The 18,460-nt window shown below is 36.4% G+C and overlaps 1 long non-coding RNA gene across 1 annotated transcript in view; it reads left to right on the forward strand.

Moving 5' to 3' along the window:
- The window catches only part of LOC140513555 (uncharacterized), a 33,494-nt gene that overhangs the window by 1,943 nt on the left and 13,091 nt on the right, over positions 1-18,460 (forward strand). The window lies entirely within an intron of this gene.

Raw genomic sequence — 18,460 nt, forward strand, 5'->3', positions numbered from 1 at the left:
GCTAGAGGGCAATATAAACCCTAAACCCACCAGACCCCAAATGCTTGGTTCTTTGGAGAATAAACTATGGAAAGTCTTACTAAATTGTGAAGATTTTGAATACTAACAAAATAGTCTGTCATTTGAAGACTTCCTAGCTAAAGGAAAGCAGTGTGATACAGTAGATAGTGCCCTGGATGTATATCAAAGCACCTAGGCTTTGCCAGTGGCTTCCGCTGTCCGAGCCTGTTTCAACATCTGCCAAAATAAAGTGGTGGGGTTAGGCGGATTAAATGGTGTCTAAAGTCATTTCTAGGTCTAAATGGATAAACCAAAATTCAGAAAAACTTATCACCAAGGAAATTGTATATTACATGATCAATCTTTTGCCTATAACAAGGTCTTCTGAAGTATAGAGTATTGTGGGTGAGGAGTTTTGTGCTGCATCTTTAAAAAGAGTACATGCCAATGAAATCATTGATTCTTTTTTGTTAAAAATTTGATTATTTTTTTTAAAATGTGAACCTAATTATCAATTCAAATATAAACATTTCAGCATACAGAGATATGTATTTTCATGAACCATAGGTCCTTGAGAAGTATGGACATAGTTTCATCAGAGGAAGAGAATGCACAGATCTACCTGCTACTAAAGTATGCATCCCATTGGATTAAGTCTCCAAATATTAGGAAGATACTTCCATCAGATCCAGTTCTAAACTGAATTTTTCTAAATAGGCAATTTCAAAATGGATTAGTCCCATATTTGAGTAATGTTGGTTTTAAAAAACTTGACCTCATCAGATTTTTTCCAATAAAGAATTATTTCATCATTAGTTCTGGGGAGGCAGAAAGAGAAGACTGAAAGAAAGGGAAAGCAGGAAGAAACAAAAAAGAAAGGGGAAGAAATGAACAGATTTACAAAATGAGAAAGAAGAAAAAGATAAGTTAATTCAATACTTTAGCTCAATGGATCTATGATCTCATTCATGTGTGCTCTCTTCATTGGTGCAATATAGCCCCACATCCTCATCCTGTGTAGTTCTTAGGATCGTAGTATAATGGAAGTGTGGGAGGGAGTTGAAATTCCCGTCTTAGTTGATGAAATCACAGAAAGTTAGGGCAGATAACTGAGGTAATGAGGTATTAATATGTTCAAGTGCAAAGAGGTATCTAAGTCTTGCAATACATTTATGAAATGGGAAAGAGTACTCCCTGATGGAATTAGTTGACTAGCAAAAAATTGACCACACCCCTGCCTTTATCAAGTAAAGTCTACCAGCTGTCCAAGCAGGGTAGTGCGATGTCTAAGTCTCTACCAGAAGGGAAAAGAGAAAGGTATTTTCCTTTCATCTTCTCACTCCCAATGGTCATAGCATCTTGCAGTCCTGTTTTATCTAGTAGAAAATACTGCATCCTGGAAGGATCAGAAAAAGACACAGAGATGGGGGCAGGAAGCAATTTTAAAGAACACGTTTTGTCCTTGGACAACAGAGAAGAAAGCCAATCAAGAATTCAAGAGAGAATTGTTTATAAAGGTTGGGATCTAAAGCTCAGGATTGAGCAGCATGAAAATACCCCAAGGAAAGAAAGGACATCGGGGTCTTATACTATAAGAGACATATGCCTTATCCACGTGTTCCTTACCCGTGTATCTCACTAACATTGTGCTCTAAATTTATGTCTACACTGGTGAGGATTTGTGTGAGGTTCTACAGAGTACCTTAAGCTTTGGAGTAAGTACTCACCTTTTTCAACTGTCCAAGTGCCAAATTGGGAGGTAGCCCCAGAAGGAATACTAGAGATCATCTAAGTCAAACTCAGGTCCTTTTCTCATAAATCCTCTCTTGTAGATTTTCTTGATATTCCAGAGACATTCTCTAGGTCTCATTATTTCATGGATGTTAGGATACAGAAATAGACATATAATTCAGCATTATTTGCTTTCAATTTTATTAATGATTTTTTTTTGTTATTTACCCCACAGTCATACCATCCCTTACTCCCACCTTATAACAATGAAAAGTCATTTAACATAGTGACCATGGCTGAGGTTGCACAATATTTCAAACCCATATCTTTCATCTGTTTGCCAAGAGAAGAGAAATGTGTTTCATTCTCTGTCCACTAGGACCAAGATTATTCATTGTATATAATCAGTGTTCAACTTCCTTTTTGTGATTATTTTCATTTACACTGTTGCATTTAGAGTTTATTGGAAAGTAATGTGAGAAAATGAATTGAGAGCCAGGAATAGCTAGGTACAAGTGTTGTCTCTGACACATAACAGATATGTGACCTTGGACAAGTCACTTGACTTCTCAGTGCTCCAGGCAATTCCCAAAAACCATAAGTGGCATAGAAGTTGCTAACCTGAATTGTTAGAAGGAGCTTCCTCAACTCATAGTTCCTTCCACCAGTAAAATCACAGATCTGGTTCCTAGCCCTTGCCATTATAGTGCTTATTGTTCTACTGGTTCTGCATTCTTTGGGCTATATCAATTCATATAACTCTTCTGACGTTTCTCTGAGTTGTAGAATATTTTAAAATAGTCATCCTATAACACAGAACCACACAGAATTTCAGTGTTAGTAGGAACCTCAATGGCCACCTAATAAAACTTATATCTGAAAAAATTCCTCTCTGCCACATACCTAGCACATGTCCACCATCATAGCAGTGGAAAGATGAGCTGTTAGATATGGCCAGTGTATTCTTTCACTCTTTAGAAGGAGGGGCTGTTAAACCTTGGGGAAAGAAGAGCAAAAGAATATATTTTAAAATGAACACAGTACTCCCTCCATATGACTCTGACCAAGGCATGTTTCAAAAGGATTAGGACCTTCTTATTCTGGATGGTCTCAATTCAAAATAACACAGTACTGGTTTTCCTAGCAACTATATCATACTATTGACTCAAATGGAATTTGCAATCTACTAAAACTCCCCAATTTTTTTTTAGAAAAACTTCCCCTTAGTCACTCTCTCCCAAAACTTTTACATATGAAATTTATTTTCAACCCAAGTATAACACTTTATTTAAACTTTTTTATTAAATTTCATTTTATTAGATTTAATCCAATAGTTTATCCTAGAGGTAGGGAACTTGCTGCCTTGAGGCCACATGTGGCCTTCTAGGTCCTTGGGTGCAACCTTTTGACTAAGTCCAAGTTTTATAGAACAAATCCTTTTATTAAAAGGATTTGTTTTGTGAAATTTGGATTCAATCAAAGGGCCACCACACTTGAGGACCTAGAGGGCCACATGTGGCCTTGAGACTACAGGTTCCCTATCCCTGGTTTACCCTATTTAGATTTTTTTGAATCCAGACTCTGTCTTCCCACTATATGTCATTAACATACTTGATAAACACTCCATCTGTCTTCCTTTAATAACTAGTTAAAAAAATTAACCAATATCGAATTAAGAAAAATCCCTGACGTATTCCACTGGAAACCTTTCAAACTGACAACCAATCATTAGTGACTACATTTTCAGTCTGGCCATTCAACCAGTTGCAAATAAACAAACATACAAAGAAACAGATTTATACACACACACACACACACACACACATACACATATACACACATATTTATATGTATACATATATTTTAAAATTTATGTGTATACGCATGCATATACATGCATATCCTATTATCCAGCCCAGATCTCTTTACCCTGGCCATGAGAATGAGAGATTTTATAAATGTTTTGCTAAAATCTAAGTAAACTATTTCTACAATGTTCCCCTAATCTACCCATTTCATCACCTTGTCGAAAAAGAGAATAAGGTTCATTTAGCATGACCTGTTCTTGATAAAACTGTGCTGGCTCTGTCTTCACTCTTTTCTTTTCCGAACATTCAATAACCATCTCTTTAATTATGTGTTCTAGTATTTTGCCAATTAACAAGTCAAATTTACTGAGCTAAAGTTTGAAAACTCAGTCCCTTTCTCTCTTTTTTTTGAACTCAGGCATTTGCCCTATGGTACTTCTTTTGTCTTCTTGTCTTTTTTATATTTTGATACTTTTTTAAAAAGGACTTCATAATTTCTCAATCCTCTTTCTCCCTCCTCCCCACATAGAACATTTCCTTGTAACAAATAAGTACAGTGAAGCAAATCAAACTTTAATTGGCCATCCCTGAAAATATATGCCTCACTCCATGTATACTGTCCTCTGAGGAAGCAGAGACCTCAGGGCCTGAGATCTTCAGCAGCAGTTCATCCATTTTTAATAGGTCTTCCTGGATGCTGGATCCAAGAAACAATGGACTGGACTATCTTTCTCCTTTTTCGGGTGGCATCATTTCATCTTGTGTATTGCTTCTCAGAGAAGGTTCTGCTACAATGTTCCCTACATCCCTTTGTCATGATTTAAGTCATATTTAAAGGACTCAATCCCAACCAACAACTTTGCTAAACAATATTTTTCACAGAACCTTGCACTCACTCTTATACACAGAGCCTTCCTTAGTTATTTTCAACTTCTGAAATCAATAAGCATTTATCAAACACTGGTTAGCTAGCCTGTAGGGGCAAAAGGAAAAGGAATTGGGAAATCAAGGAAGACACCAAACCTCCCCTTAAGGAGATCTAATTAGAAAATCTTATTGCAATCTTGTTAAGGAAACAAAACTTACAACAGACTTGGAGAATCAAGACAATTAATTAAATGCTAAAAAGAAAATTGACATCTGCCCTAAAATTTAGAGGGCTGTCCCCTCTACCAAGAGGCAGGTGACATGCTTCATCCTCAGTCCTTTGAAGTAATGATTGGTCACTACGATGATCAGATTTCTAAAGTCTTTCAATATTGTTTTCCTTTACATTATTGTGGTCATTGTATAAATTGTTTTCCTGATTTTATTTTATTCTTTATCAGTTCATCTAAGCATTCCCAAATGTCTCTGAATCCTTCCTGTTTATTATTTCTTATGTACATTAATAATCCATTATATTAATTTGACAGTTTCTTCAGATCTTGACCAATTAATGTACATCCACTTTCCTTCTAGTCTTTTATAACTAAAAAAAAAAGTGTTATAAAATATTTTTGTATCTATTCTCCACTATCTTTCCAGGATCACTGACAGTAGGTTAGTAAGCATATGTACCAGTTCTTTCAAGATCCAGTTCATCTGGGTCAGGTGACTTGAACTAATCAAAGACAGTTAGAGTTTTTACTATATCCTTGCTCATCTTTGGTTTCAGCTTCCTATTAGGTATTTTTGTTCTGTCCTTTCCAGTTTAAAGATCATTCTTCTTGGCAGAGAAATAGAAGCTAAATCAAAATTGAGAAGCTCTGTTGTCTCTATTATCAATTATGTTCCCACCTACCACAATTTTTTGATCTTTTCATCCTTCCTCCCACCAAAATATATGTTTTTGAAAAGCTCTCTCTTCAGCTTTCGTTGCCAACATCAATTACTTCTGAACTTCAGCACTACTGACACTATTCTTATAGGATTGTGCCACATTTATGTATCCATCTGTAAGACGTAGGGTAAAATACTATGTAAAAAGGAAAAGAGTCATTCCTCCTAAAAGATGACATACTGCTTAAACATTTTATATTGCATAAATTAGAGGAGCTTTGCAGGATTTTTTAACTGATCTTTCCCAATTTTTATACTAGGTTCATGGATACCAGTTATGTACTCCAGCTAGACTAGACTAATTCAAGTATCCAGAATTACTAATCTCCTTTCCCATACCCTTCCCTTCAAATCTTCCTCATTACTGTCAAGTATATCATCATCCTTTCAGTCACCCAGTTTGAAACTTCACTGTCATTGTTGACTCTCATAGATTATATAGAAACTCCACATCTATATATCATATATTCTTTAACAAATGAATTTTAAGGCACTGGACATGGTGAGCACCAAACAACAGTACAAAAACTGAAATTGAGTATATTTTTCCCAAATTTATTAACTTGTTTTCAGTTTTCAACAATCACATTAATAGGTTCCAAATTTCCTCTCCCTCCCTCCCTTGGACAATATGCAATCTTACATGGTCTCTTCACATACATTCCTATTAATCACATTTTCACATTAGTCATGCTGAATAGCACCCTGACATACACAGGGCGGGGGCAGGGGGAGGGCTACTATAATAGGTTCCTAAATCTGCATTTATAAAAGGAAAGGCAACTTTTGAGGGGTCAATAATCACTTTAATTAATTCAACTAAATGCTTCAAGACACACCTTTTCATCTTTTACATTTCCAAAGCTACCAAGCCTCCTATCTATTCAACAAATAGAGAAAATACAGAGAAATAACATCCAACAGACAGGACTCTACTGCCTGAATCAAAGCAATTTTGCTATACACTTTACATACATCCCAGGATCAAGAGAGTCTTTATATCTAATAGCAATCTGGAGGTCTGAACATATGGCCACTCAGGGTCTAGACCAGGTAATCCCAAGATCCTTTTCATGAGCAAACCCCCAAAGTACAATACTAACCTCCCAGTACATTTAAGGAAGACATGACTCCTGGTGGGCTCAGAGTCACTAGGCATGAAACTTAAATAACTCAGCACAGTTGTGAACTATCAGAGTTCAAAGGGGATTGAACCTTCAGGTGCTCACAATTTAGCCTGAGCCTGGAAAACAACTCCAAAGAAACAAATCCCACTTTGCTTGCTGTTACACATAAAAGAATTAAAATGAATGGGAGAAACTATGAGACAAATAAAACAAAACAAAACATAACAAAAGAGAAAATAGTCTGCTTCATTCTGCATTCTGATTCATTCTCTGGATGTGGATGGTATTTTGCATCATGAGTCCATGTTTTAGGTCCTTGCATTGCTGTGAAGAGCTAAGTCTATCAAAAACAGTCCTCACACACTGTGGCTGTTACTGTGTAACTGTTCTCCTGGTTCCATTCACTTCACTCAGCATCAGTTCATATAAGTTTTTCCAGGTTTTTCTGAAGTCTACCTGCTTGTAATTTCTTACAGCACAATAGTATTCTATTATATTCATATAGCACAACTTGTTCAGCCATTCCCCAATTGATGGGCATTCCCTTGATTTCCAGTTCTTGGCCACCACAAAAAGAGCTGCTGTAAATATTTTGTGGGTCCTTTTCCATTTTTATGATCTCTTTGAGATACAACCCTGGAAGCAATATTGCTGGGTCAAAAGGTATGCACATTTTTATAGCCCTTTGGGTATAGTTTCAAATTGCTCAATGGTTGGATCAGCTCACAACCTCACCAACAATGAATTAGTGTTCCAACTCTCTCACGTCTTCTCCAACAATTATCATTTTCCTGTTTTGTCATGTTAGCCAAACTGATAGGTATGATGTGGTACCTCAGAGTTGTTTTGATTTGCATCTCTCTAATCAATAGTGATTTAGAGCATGAAAATGAATATATTTAAAGAGACAGGAAATTACTGGTTATCAGTAAGGGAGTAGTTTTTGAATCATGTTTGCTGTCAATTGATTTAGCACAAAGATCAACATTAACACCTAACAAGAAGAAAAAGTAAAGGTAAGAAGAAGATATAGTGAAAAGTATAATACCTTCAATATGATATATTCAAAAGAAGTTATTGATGCTCCCCAATGGGAAATAGAACAAGAAAAAAATACATTGTAATACACCAGCATCTCATACTATGGAAGATTAACAAATGTAAAGCAGTTGCCGCAAACAAGGAAGGTCAATGATGCCATTTAATCAGAAAATAGTTGATCTCCTTGCCAAGTAAAGAAATAAGGCAGCCAAGGACAACCTGAGTTTAGCATACAAAATCACTTGCTAGGCCTTATGGAGTGGTATGGTAGAAATTATAAGCAGTATTGCCCCATGAAACTGCAAAAAAAAAAAAGTAGTGAAATTAAAAAAAAAAAAAGGTTACAGAAAACTTGGGGTAAGAATGAATTAGGCCAGATCATCCCAAGAACATTTAATGATAAAACTGGAAGTGAGATAGCAGGCAAAAGTACAAAGCAAATCTGTAAGACAGATTTGTGAAAACAAAATATTTTATCCTTCAGTGACAGGGGAACTACCTCTCTTCAACTTTTGATTCCCACTGTGTTTTATGAGAAAGTAGAAATTACAGTAAAGAAGATAAAGATAGGAAGAAGGGCTGGATCAGATTCAACTATATGCTTACGAAATCCTCAGTGGAGGTGACAATTTTGAGGGTGGCAAATGACTCGTTCTCAAGTTTTTGAAAAGATGAGAAGATATTGAATAATTAGAAATCTCACAGTATTATCACTAAAAATGGCACTTGGTAGGATATTAATAATTGCCAACCAAGATGCCTACTTTCTCATTTCTGTATAATCTTTAGGAGAATGAACTCTACATATACTGAAAATATCCTTAATTAAAACTTGAGGAGGGACCAGGCAAGCAAACCAAATATTCATAGTGAAATAAGATACAGAGAGCACAAAATCACCCATATTTATACGTTGATTACTGATATGTGAAGCTGAAATCAATGTATCCCACCTAACCCTGATATATTTATCAAGTGAGAACATATCTTGTCCACTTAGTTCTGATATATCTACTTGTGTGAGAACATATCTTGATTATTTATCAAGATCTGGACCTCTCCCTGAGTGTGACAGGAAATCTATTCAGCCTGGCTTGAGCCACCTAGTACCTGGCATGATTCTTTGGCTTGAACTTGTGGGAGAGCATGTCACAGACTTTTGAGAGGATGCTTTATACTAGTTATTCTGACTATACCACTAAAACACAATCTTACTGATAATCTATATCAATTAATAACCATGAAGGAAAGCATATCAATTGGGAGTGGGGAGGCTCATGAGCTAGAGCATTAGAAAGAAGTCCTAGCCACTTTGGGCTAAGTCTAGATCCTTGAGGTAATATGGCAAATGTAATCCTAGTACCCACCTTATTAATGAGAGTAGGAGTTGGGACAGTCACCCTAGAGTTGCTAGATAAAAAGAAGAAAAAACATTTGAAGCAATAGAACAAAATACTGCCTTTAAGGTACTTCCCCAACAAAGTGACTATACTTACACAAGATTCGTTGAAAGATGGAACAATAAAGATATCTTTGATAATTATCTGATTATCAATATCAAGGCACAAAACAAAGAAAGATATATTTATCAAAGGCAGCTAAGTGCTACAGTGGATAGAGTGCTGGGCCTGGAGTTAAAGGGTCCTGAGTTCAAGTTCAGCCTCAAACACTCACTAGCTGTGTAACTTTTAGGTAAGTCATTTAATCTCTGTCTGACTTAGTTTTCTGAACTGTAACATGGGAACAATAATAGCACTTGCCTCACTAGGTTGTTTTGAGGGTCAAATGGGATAATATATGTAAAGTGCTTAGGATAGTGCCTGCTACATAGTAGGTGCTAAATAAATACTTCTTCCTTCGTCCCACCCCTTTTCCCTTGTGTTTGCCACTCTCTTGAAAGATATCTAGTCCAGGGTTCAAATGGAAGAAGAATTTACTATTGATGGTGAGATCCTTCAAATTCTCTTGCTTACAGATGATCTTTTACTTTTTGTATCATGTCCCATAATAAAATATATCCCTAAATGATATCCACTACCACTTAAGAGTTCAGCCCCAACAAGATACACATAAGATATATATATATATGTATATATATATATATATATATATATATGTAAAGAATACTTACCATTTATACCATGATATGCAGTTGAATGGACAGCCCATTAAGTTGGTCCATCAGTACATTTATCTTGGACTGATGCTGCAACAAAGACCCAGAAATGAGTAGATAAATTAGAGTGGGTTGATTTGCACTTGGAAAATTGGATAGTGCTTTTTGATAATCCCAAGCTGCTCCTTGACTCAATAAAGACCTATTTTTAAAAACCCAGCCTTCCAGAGGTGATATATATCTAGAAATTGTGGAACATTCATGATTTTCAGAAAAACAAAAAAAAATTTGGTGGTCCAAAGGAGAATGAAAAGACCTATGGTCAGACTAAGATAATTTTGTTGTGTTGTTGTGTTCATCCTTCATTGCTGAAGAAGACCATGCCATCAGAGAAATGATGACATGACTTGCACTTAACTTTGTTTTGAGTGAGGGAGGGCTGTGCAAGGACACAAGCCTCACTTCTCTTCCAGAGCCATCTAAATCCAGTGACCAGATATTCATCAGGATGACTGGAGATGATCCAAGATGCACTGGAAGATCTTGGCCCCTTTAGGCCAAGGTCTATTCAGGTATTCACTTAGGGGAAGGTAACATCCATTCATTGAATAGCCTGTTTAAGAAGTAGCCAGGGAGTGGATCCTTTAATGATGCAAAGAAAAATGAAGAGGGGAGGGAAATAGCAACAGTTACTATTGATAATCACTCTGAAGCCAGGAGGGTCCAGAAGAGAGTCCTCAGGCAGGGGCCTAGTGTCCTCCAATGTATATAGATTATACATATCATACATATATAGGTTATGTATAGCTTGTATAGCTTGTTATGTATAGCTTGAGTAATATTAAGTAGATAATAGTGTATTACTAATGATGATTTACAAGCAAGAAGTGGCACCAAAATTTCATCCAGGGAATTTATGATCAGAAAAGGATTCATTGGTCTTGTAACTGGAGAGGACAATAGATTGAGTGCTTCCCTGTACATTTTTAAAAGATCTAGAAGGATTCCTTTGGTACATTGGGTAGAATGCTTCATGGAAGATTTTTGAATATGTATTAGAGGCAAATAGAATATGAAAAAATGGATGGATTGTGTTCTCTACCAGGGGAAGGAATATCAGCACAGATAAGGAATTAGATACATCAAAGAATCATAGCATTTTGGAAACTGGCCTACTATTCATTGTAATCTTTGGGGTAACTAGGTGGTATGGTGGATATAGTGTAGGACTTGGAATTAGGAAGACCTGAATTCAAATTATGCCTTGGACACTTACTAGCTGTGTGACCCTAGGCAAATTACTGAACATTTCTCAGCCTTAGTTTTCTCATTTATAAAATGAGGACACATAACTACCTACTTCACAGGATTATTATGAGGATCAAATAAGATCACATGTAACATACTTTGCAAATTTTAGTGCTATAAATTCTAGCTATCTATTATCATTGACTGATAAAGGATTCCCTTGATGTTTTTGGCTTTAAGTGATTAATATTAGAAATATTAGAATTAATATTAGAAAAATTTATATACATTTTCAATAATATAGAAGCATAATAATATCTTAAAATGTAGTAAGCTATTTTCTAAGACAAAAGCTGACTTCAGTCGTCATATTATAGCAGGAAAATACATTATACTCTTGTAAACAGAATGCTTAGCATAGCATGATACTCTAAAATAGGATCTAATTAACTCAACACATACTGCAAATATTTTTCCAATCTGGTCACATTTTTTTTTCACTTATAATGAACCTATATGCCAGCTTTGCTCTAAAAAATTCATTGTTCATCAAAATTAATCTTGGTTTTATTTCTTTCAGTGAAAAGAAAAAAATGCAATGTTTTATCAAACTACAGGACAGGAGTAATCCCCACCCCTATCCCCTACTGAATTCCACCAAGTAAAAAGTGTCCCATTTTAGGAACATTTTTGAGATTTGATCGTACTCTTGAGTTTACTTTCTCTCATTTTTCTTCACAGGTTCCATAGCCTTGTCAAAAGCCTTTCTTCCTATAACTTTATAAACCTGAAATGAAATCTTCTCTCACCCCTAACGTGACAAAGCCCTTGAAAATGCTTTGAACTCTGTACAAATTCGCTAATCTTGAGTGGTCCTAAAGGGCTTTTGTAAATGGTTGTAAAGTCACCATAACCGTAAGTAGAGTAAAAGGAAGAATTTGTTTAAGCAATGTCAAATGTCATTTTATAAAGAAAAAACTACCTATCAGTTGGCACAGCAAAGAGGAAATTAGGTGGACTAAGAGAGAGGGGCACATTCCAGTTTAGATTTGAAACTAGCTACCCTTGATTCTTGCCAAGAAACGCTCTTACCATCTCTGATAGCAAGATAGTTAATTCACGTTATTAGTTTTTCCTATCCTTAAAGACTGAAAAGATTGTTGAATGTAAATTATTAATCTCATACTTTCTCTGCTGCTGATTCATCATAGTGAGCACAGGCAAGTCAATTAAATTCAATTAATATGTATTAAGTACCTACTAGGTGCCTAAGTGCTGGGGATACAAATAAGGAAAGTAAAAACAATCCCTGCCCTCAAGGAGTTTACAATTTAATGAGGAAGACTATCCAAGGAGTTAAGACCAAGGAAATCTGCAGATTTAAAGTAGAGCAAGCTATCTGGATTCTGCCCCCTATAAAGGAAAGTTTTGAGTGGAGTTTAGTGCTGGACCCCTCTAGCTCTCTAAGGAAAGGGAGAAGGAAATGGAGGGAATTGGGAAGGTGATGAATATATCCAAGGTTTAATTAAATAGTATAATGAGGAGATTTCTGGTGATCAGTTTATCCTGGGATGGGTATTTTATTCCTCAGAGCTGAGATTAAGCAGAACTGAAGATACAAAGTGTGCCTCAGTTTATCATTAGTTCCTCAAGAAAAATAATCAGAGAGGCAATTGACTAAAGGTGCAGAACGAAGCATGTATTTTCTGATACTGCCAATGTGTGAATTTGTTTTTCTTGACTCTAGTAATTTGTTACAAGGGAATGCTTCTTGGGGCATAGGAAGTTAAAAGGGAAGATGCAGAATTAAGAAGAAAGAAAAGACAATCAATGAAACCCTTAAAAATACACAGAAAGGAGCAGAAGGAAATTTAGATGGAGATACAAATAAGCAGGGCAGTTTTGTTATTGAGTAAAATTTAATCTACATTTTAAAAAATCCACCAAATTCTGCATAATAGAAGTTTATCATTTCATATGTACTCCTCTTTTTCTGTTCTTTATTTATTGAAATATGCATTTTTGTTAATTCATACGATTAAAAAAAGAATTAAAAACTAAAACTTTATGACTCGCCCTTTAAAAAAAATGCATTCTGTCTTTCAAACATGGCCTGAGCTTTTTTATCTTTATACCTAGGTTCACAGAGCTCCCAAAAGATAGTTGGGGGGTACAATGGCAACATACCTGAATTTTGAGACAGATGACCTAGGTTTTGAGCCCAGCTTCATTAGTCAATAACTTTGTGACATCAATAACAAAGTCAATAACAAGTGACATCATCTCAATGGGGCTGTTTCTTCATCTGTAAAATGAAATCATTGGACTAGATCATCTCCATACTATTCTCGGAAATATTTTTCACCTGTGAATTTGTTAAAACTAAATTCAAATACTAATTCTTTTGTGAAGTCTTCCCTGATCCTTGTCATACCCCCAAGTGAGACCTCATACATCACATCTTGCTTTGTGCCTCTCCACTGCATCTAGTATGTGTTATTTTGTATCATAGTTATCTGCAAACATCACATATCCTCATGCTCATAGGAATCATGTTTCAGCTACATTTCGTATTTATCTCCACATCTAGCACAGTGCTCTGCACATAACAGACTTGTCATCCACACAGATTGAGTTGAATTGCAAATTGTTTCTAAAATGTGAGGCAATTTGAGCTTTTAAGATAAATAAGCACTTTATAAAATGAGATGTTGCTAATTAGGCCTACAGTCATTATGTTACTATGTATCATAATATTATCATATATTATGTATAATGTAATTGTGTTAAGTTAGTGATAATTTTTTATTACAAAAGCACATGATCACAAAAACATTTAAAGTTAGGAGGGATATCAGAGGCCATTCAGTCTAACCCATAATTCAAAAATAATTTCTACCACGATATCCCCAACAAGTGGTGATCTAATCTCTGTGTGAAGACTTCCAAAGAGGGGAACTACCTTCCAAGACAACTATTTCAACTTTTGTATATCTCTAATTCTTGGGAAGTTTTCCCCTATATTACCTCTCCATTTTCCTCTTGACAACTTCCATTCATTCCTCCTGGATTTGCCTTCTAGGGCCAAACAGAATGAATGTAGTACTCCTTGAAATGCTTGAAAACAATTTTCCTATTTCCCCTGAGTCTTCTCTTCTTCAGATGAAACATCTTCAATTCCCCCAATTGATTCTCATATGGCATAGAACTGAGTTCCTTCAAACTTCTGGTTAAATTGTGTTGCTAAAAATAAAGTCTGACCAGGACAGAATACTAAAGTACTTTTAGCATCTTATTCCTGAAAACTATGCCTCTCTCAATGAAGCCTAAGATACATTTGTTTGTTTTGTTTTGTTTTGTTTTGTTTTGTTTTTGGTTGCCACATTGTACTAGTAATTCTTATTGATCTTACAATTCTCTAAAATCCTCAGCTATTGTTCTAGAAAAACTGTTGTCTAACCAAATCTCTCCTATCCTGTATTGTGAAGTTGAATTTTTACACCAAAAAGTGTTGTTCAGTCATTTTTTAGTCTGTCTGACTCTTCATGACCTCATTGGGGTTTTCTTAGCAAAGACGGTTTGCCATTCCCTTTTCCAGATCATTTTACACTTGAGAAAATTGAGGTAAACAGGGTAAAGTGACTTGCCCAGGATCACACAACTACTCAGTGTGGGAGGCCAGATTTAAACTCAGGAAAATGAATCTTCCCAATTCCAGGCACAGCACTCTGTCCACTGCACCAATTAACTGCCTCCACCCAAGTATAAAACTTTAAATTTATCCCTACTGAATTTCACCTTCTAGATCCAGTCCAAGTTTCAAATTTGCCAAAAATATTTTTGGATCTTATTCTATTATCTAGGGTATAAGCTATCTACTCAATTTTGCGTCACCAGCAAATTTGGTGACCATACTATCCATACCTTTGTCTAAGTTATTAACATTTTATCAAATGGTGCAAAGTAAGCACAAATTTCTGTGGCAGTTCATTGGGGAATGCTTGCCAACTTGACATTGAGTCATTAATAACTAACCTTCAAGTAATGCCATGCAACCTGTTCCAAGTCCATCTATTATTTCCTCAACCACACCTGACTTTTCTATGATGGTCGTATAAGATACTTTATTGCATGTTTTGATAAAATCTAGGTAAGCTATATCTATATCTTTCCCCTAACCTACCACTGTAGTAATCTACAAAATTGTTAGGCTGGTGTGATCTATTCTTGATAAAGACAAGTCCAAGTTCTTTCTAATTCTCACTTCCATTTCTAGATGTTCACTAACCATCTTTTTAATCATTTGTTCTTCCCCCCAAACTGAAGTAAAACTCATTGTCCAGTAGTTTTCAGACTCTCTTCTCTTCCCTTAAAAAATTGGGCAACATTTGCTCTTCTCCAGTCTTATTGCAGTTATCCTATTCTCCATTATCTTTCAAACATCATTGATAGTGACTCAGCAATCACATTCACCAGTTATTTTAATATGTGAGTAGTCCTTCTGGGTGTTTCAGGTCAAAATGTATGGGATGTTCAGGAAGGACTATTACCTCTGGTGTGATGATTTGCTGAGCCCTTTTCAGGGATGTTCATCCACTTTTGATGTCTACCTGTCACCCCACTTTCTCACCTGTGACTCCAAGAAGCTGTAGTTTGCACAGTGGCCATACCCTGGGAAACCATCTCAGCAACTGAGCTAAACCAAGTTGAGGGTAACTGACAAGCCTCAAACTCATTTATGAATTATCCCAATATGTGAATGAAATATCCCAAATATGTGAAGATTTCTCCAGCACAAAATCGGTGAGTGAGAACAATTTGTTCCTATAGCCATGAAAGTGACTAAAGCAGGCATGGAGCACTTAAGAGTTTGATCAGATTGAAAACACTAAGGTCATCCACTCCATCCCAAGGCCATTGCCCAGTAATTTTGATTTTGTCTTTCCACTGGACTTGGAAGACTCTGGAAGAGTGATGCTGATGGCTTTGTGCAACTCTGTTTCATTTAAATCCAAGTAATGCATGGGTCAAGATATCACCCCATGATGTCATCGATCCTCTTTGAAAACAAAGGACGAACAACAGTTGCTACTGGGCAAATCACAACCTCTCTTAGTTTGAGTATTGTTAATTGTAAAATGAGATGGTTGGATGAAATGACCTTTCAAGTTCCTTCTAGCACTAAGTCCAGGATCTGCCACAACAAAATAATCTCTTCTACTGCTCTTTACTCAAATATTCTCCACCACATTTCCCATTTTAGTGGCTGCACTTCTTCACATGAGTTTACTTTTCTAACATAGAGTGCTACTCCACCTATCCTTTTATCTTTTTGTCTTTGGAATAAGATACATCCATCTAGAACCACATGTAATTCTTGGGTTTTATCCCATCAATTTTACATATCAAACTTACCTTGCTTAGGCGTCTAGTTCGTCTTGTCTAGACTTTGAGCATTTGCTCTCATTTGCTCTCTATCTTCACATTTAGACATTTGAAACCATAGGCTTTGTTATTGGCTCTTTTCTTGGATTTTGTTTCTTGTGATTTCTAGGTGTCTCATCTCCTATTCTTTAATTGTCATTCTTTTTTTTTTTTTAGCATCTAGTATGATGATATATTTCCACCTCTTTTATTTTAAAATCCTTTAGATTTACAAGATACCAGGCAAATCCATTCTTATCAGCCTTTGTTAGGTAAAAATAAATAGCATCATCAGTTCTGGATCATTTAGAGCCAAATTGGATTGCTTCTACAAAGCAAGGGCCAATTTTTCACAATACCAGCTCATTAAGCAGAATTTACTGGGGAAATTAGGCCAGTGCTATTTTCTGGCCATCATAAAAAGGTAAAAAAAGTATAAAAATCTCAGGTTATACAATAAACCACTTGGCAGATGTCTAATTGTCCAACTTTTGTTATGGTTAGATAAACCCGCTTGAAGAAGAGATTCGACCTATATGACCCCTGAAGGTCCCTGTTAGCTTTAAGCATTGGATTTAAAGTCAGTTCTAAGTCAATTATAACCAGACTAGTTATAAGTTCATGGGAAAGTTATTTAATCTCTGAGTCTCTGTTTCATCATCTGTAAAAGAGAGAAAATATCCATAGTCAATACTTTTCTCACAGGGTTACTGTAAGAATCAAAAGAGATAATGTATATAAATCCCTTTACAAACTGTAAAACACTAAATGAATGTCATCTAATATTAAAATATAGTTACTTAAAAGGTCTATATCACTTCTTAAGAAACGAACATTCTAGGCTAATGTGGCTTTGAATGGAATGGTACTGTTAAGGCCTGGGGTTTATGGGGTGTTCAAGGAGGACTAGCCCCTCTGATGTGAGGGCTTGCTGAGCCCCTTTCAGGGCTTCACCTTTGGTGTCTACAGGGCATTCATCTCTCACTTGTGGCTCCAAGAAGCTATAGCATGCACACTGGTTGCACCCTGTTAAACCCTTTCAGCTGAGAGACTAAACCAAATTGAGTTATGGGGTACCCCAACCTACCCTAAAGATGTGCAGACTTCCCCCAGTGGAATTGGCAGATATGAACAGTTTGTTCCAACTGTCATGAAGGCAGTTGAAGCAGATGCTGTGGAGTACTTAGAGGTTGGCCAGACATCAAAGACATCAAGGTCATCCAGTACATCCTGAGCCATTGCCACTCATCCTGAATTTTGCCCCTTGACTTCAATACCTCTGGAGGAGACAGTGAGGCTGATGACTTTGTGTAACTCTGCCTCACTTAAATCCAATTCCATGCCCAAGTCAAGACATCACCCTATGATGTTGTTGTTTCTCTGAAAACAAAGAACAGACAAGAACAGTTTAAGGCCTGATACATTAGATTGTGTAAGTCTTTCATTTTTCAGGTGAGGAAATGGGCCTAAAGAAGTGAAATGACTCATCCAAGGTCACATAGGCAGTGACAATGCCAGGATGGGTCCTTAGTCTTCTTACTTTTGATCTGGCATGTTTTTTATCATACCATGTATCTAACTTACTTGTTCACTCTCCTATCAACATTCTCAGCTTTACGCTTACAGAATAAATGTGGTTAAGAGGGAGAATAAGAGACCTGGGTACATTGTTCAAGGAGAAGCACTGGGGTCCAGTCTTGGCTCTACAACTACTTATGTGATCTTGGACAAGTCATATTATCTCTCTGGGCTTCAGTTTCCTTATTTGTAAAATGAGAAGGTTGGACTGATACACCAGCTGTTCACAAGTGAGGCTGCTAGCTATTTTGAGTTCCAGGTATTCTGCGGGTCCACATATACTCAAAACCATAGCTCAAAAGCTAAACACATCAATGGAAAGATTTGAGTTTTGTTATCAGAGCCATAACTGATGAGTGAATAGAACTTTGTCTTAGGACACTGAGATCTAGGATACAGCATTGGCTCCCTAAAGCAACTACCATCCTCATACCTTGCTTCTTTATGACACAACAGCCCCCCAGGATGGCTACCCCTAAGACCATGCTGTTATAATGTTCCTCCCCAAGAGCCCACCTTCTGTTCCAAAACCTCAGCAAAGGATGGACCACCTTTCTCCTCATGGT

This window comes from Notamacropus eugenii, chromosome 1 (assembly GCF_028372415.1).
Source record: "Notamacropus eugenii isolate mMacEug1 chromosome 1, mMacEug1.pri_v2, whole genome shotgun sequence".
NCBI classification, from domain to species: Eukaryota; Metazoa; Chordata; class Mammalia; order Diprotodontia; family Macropodidae; genus Notamacropus; species Notamacropus eugenii.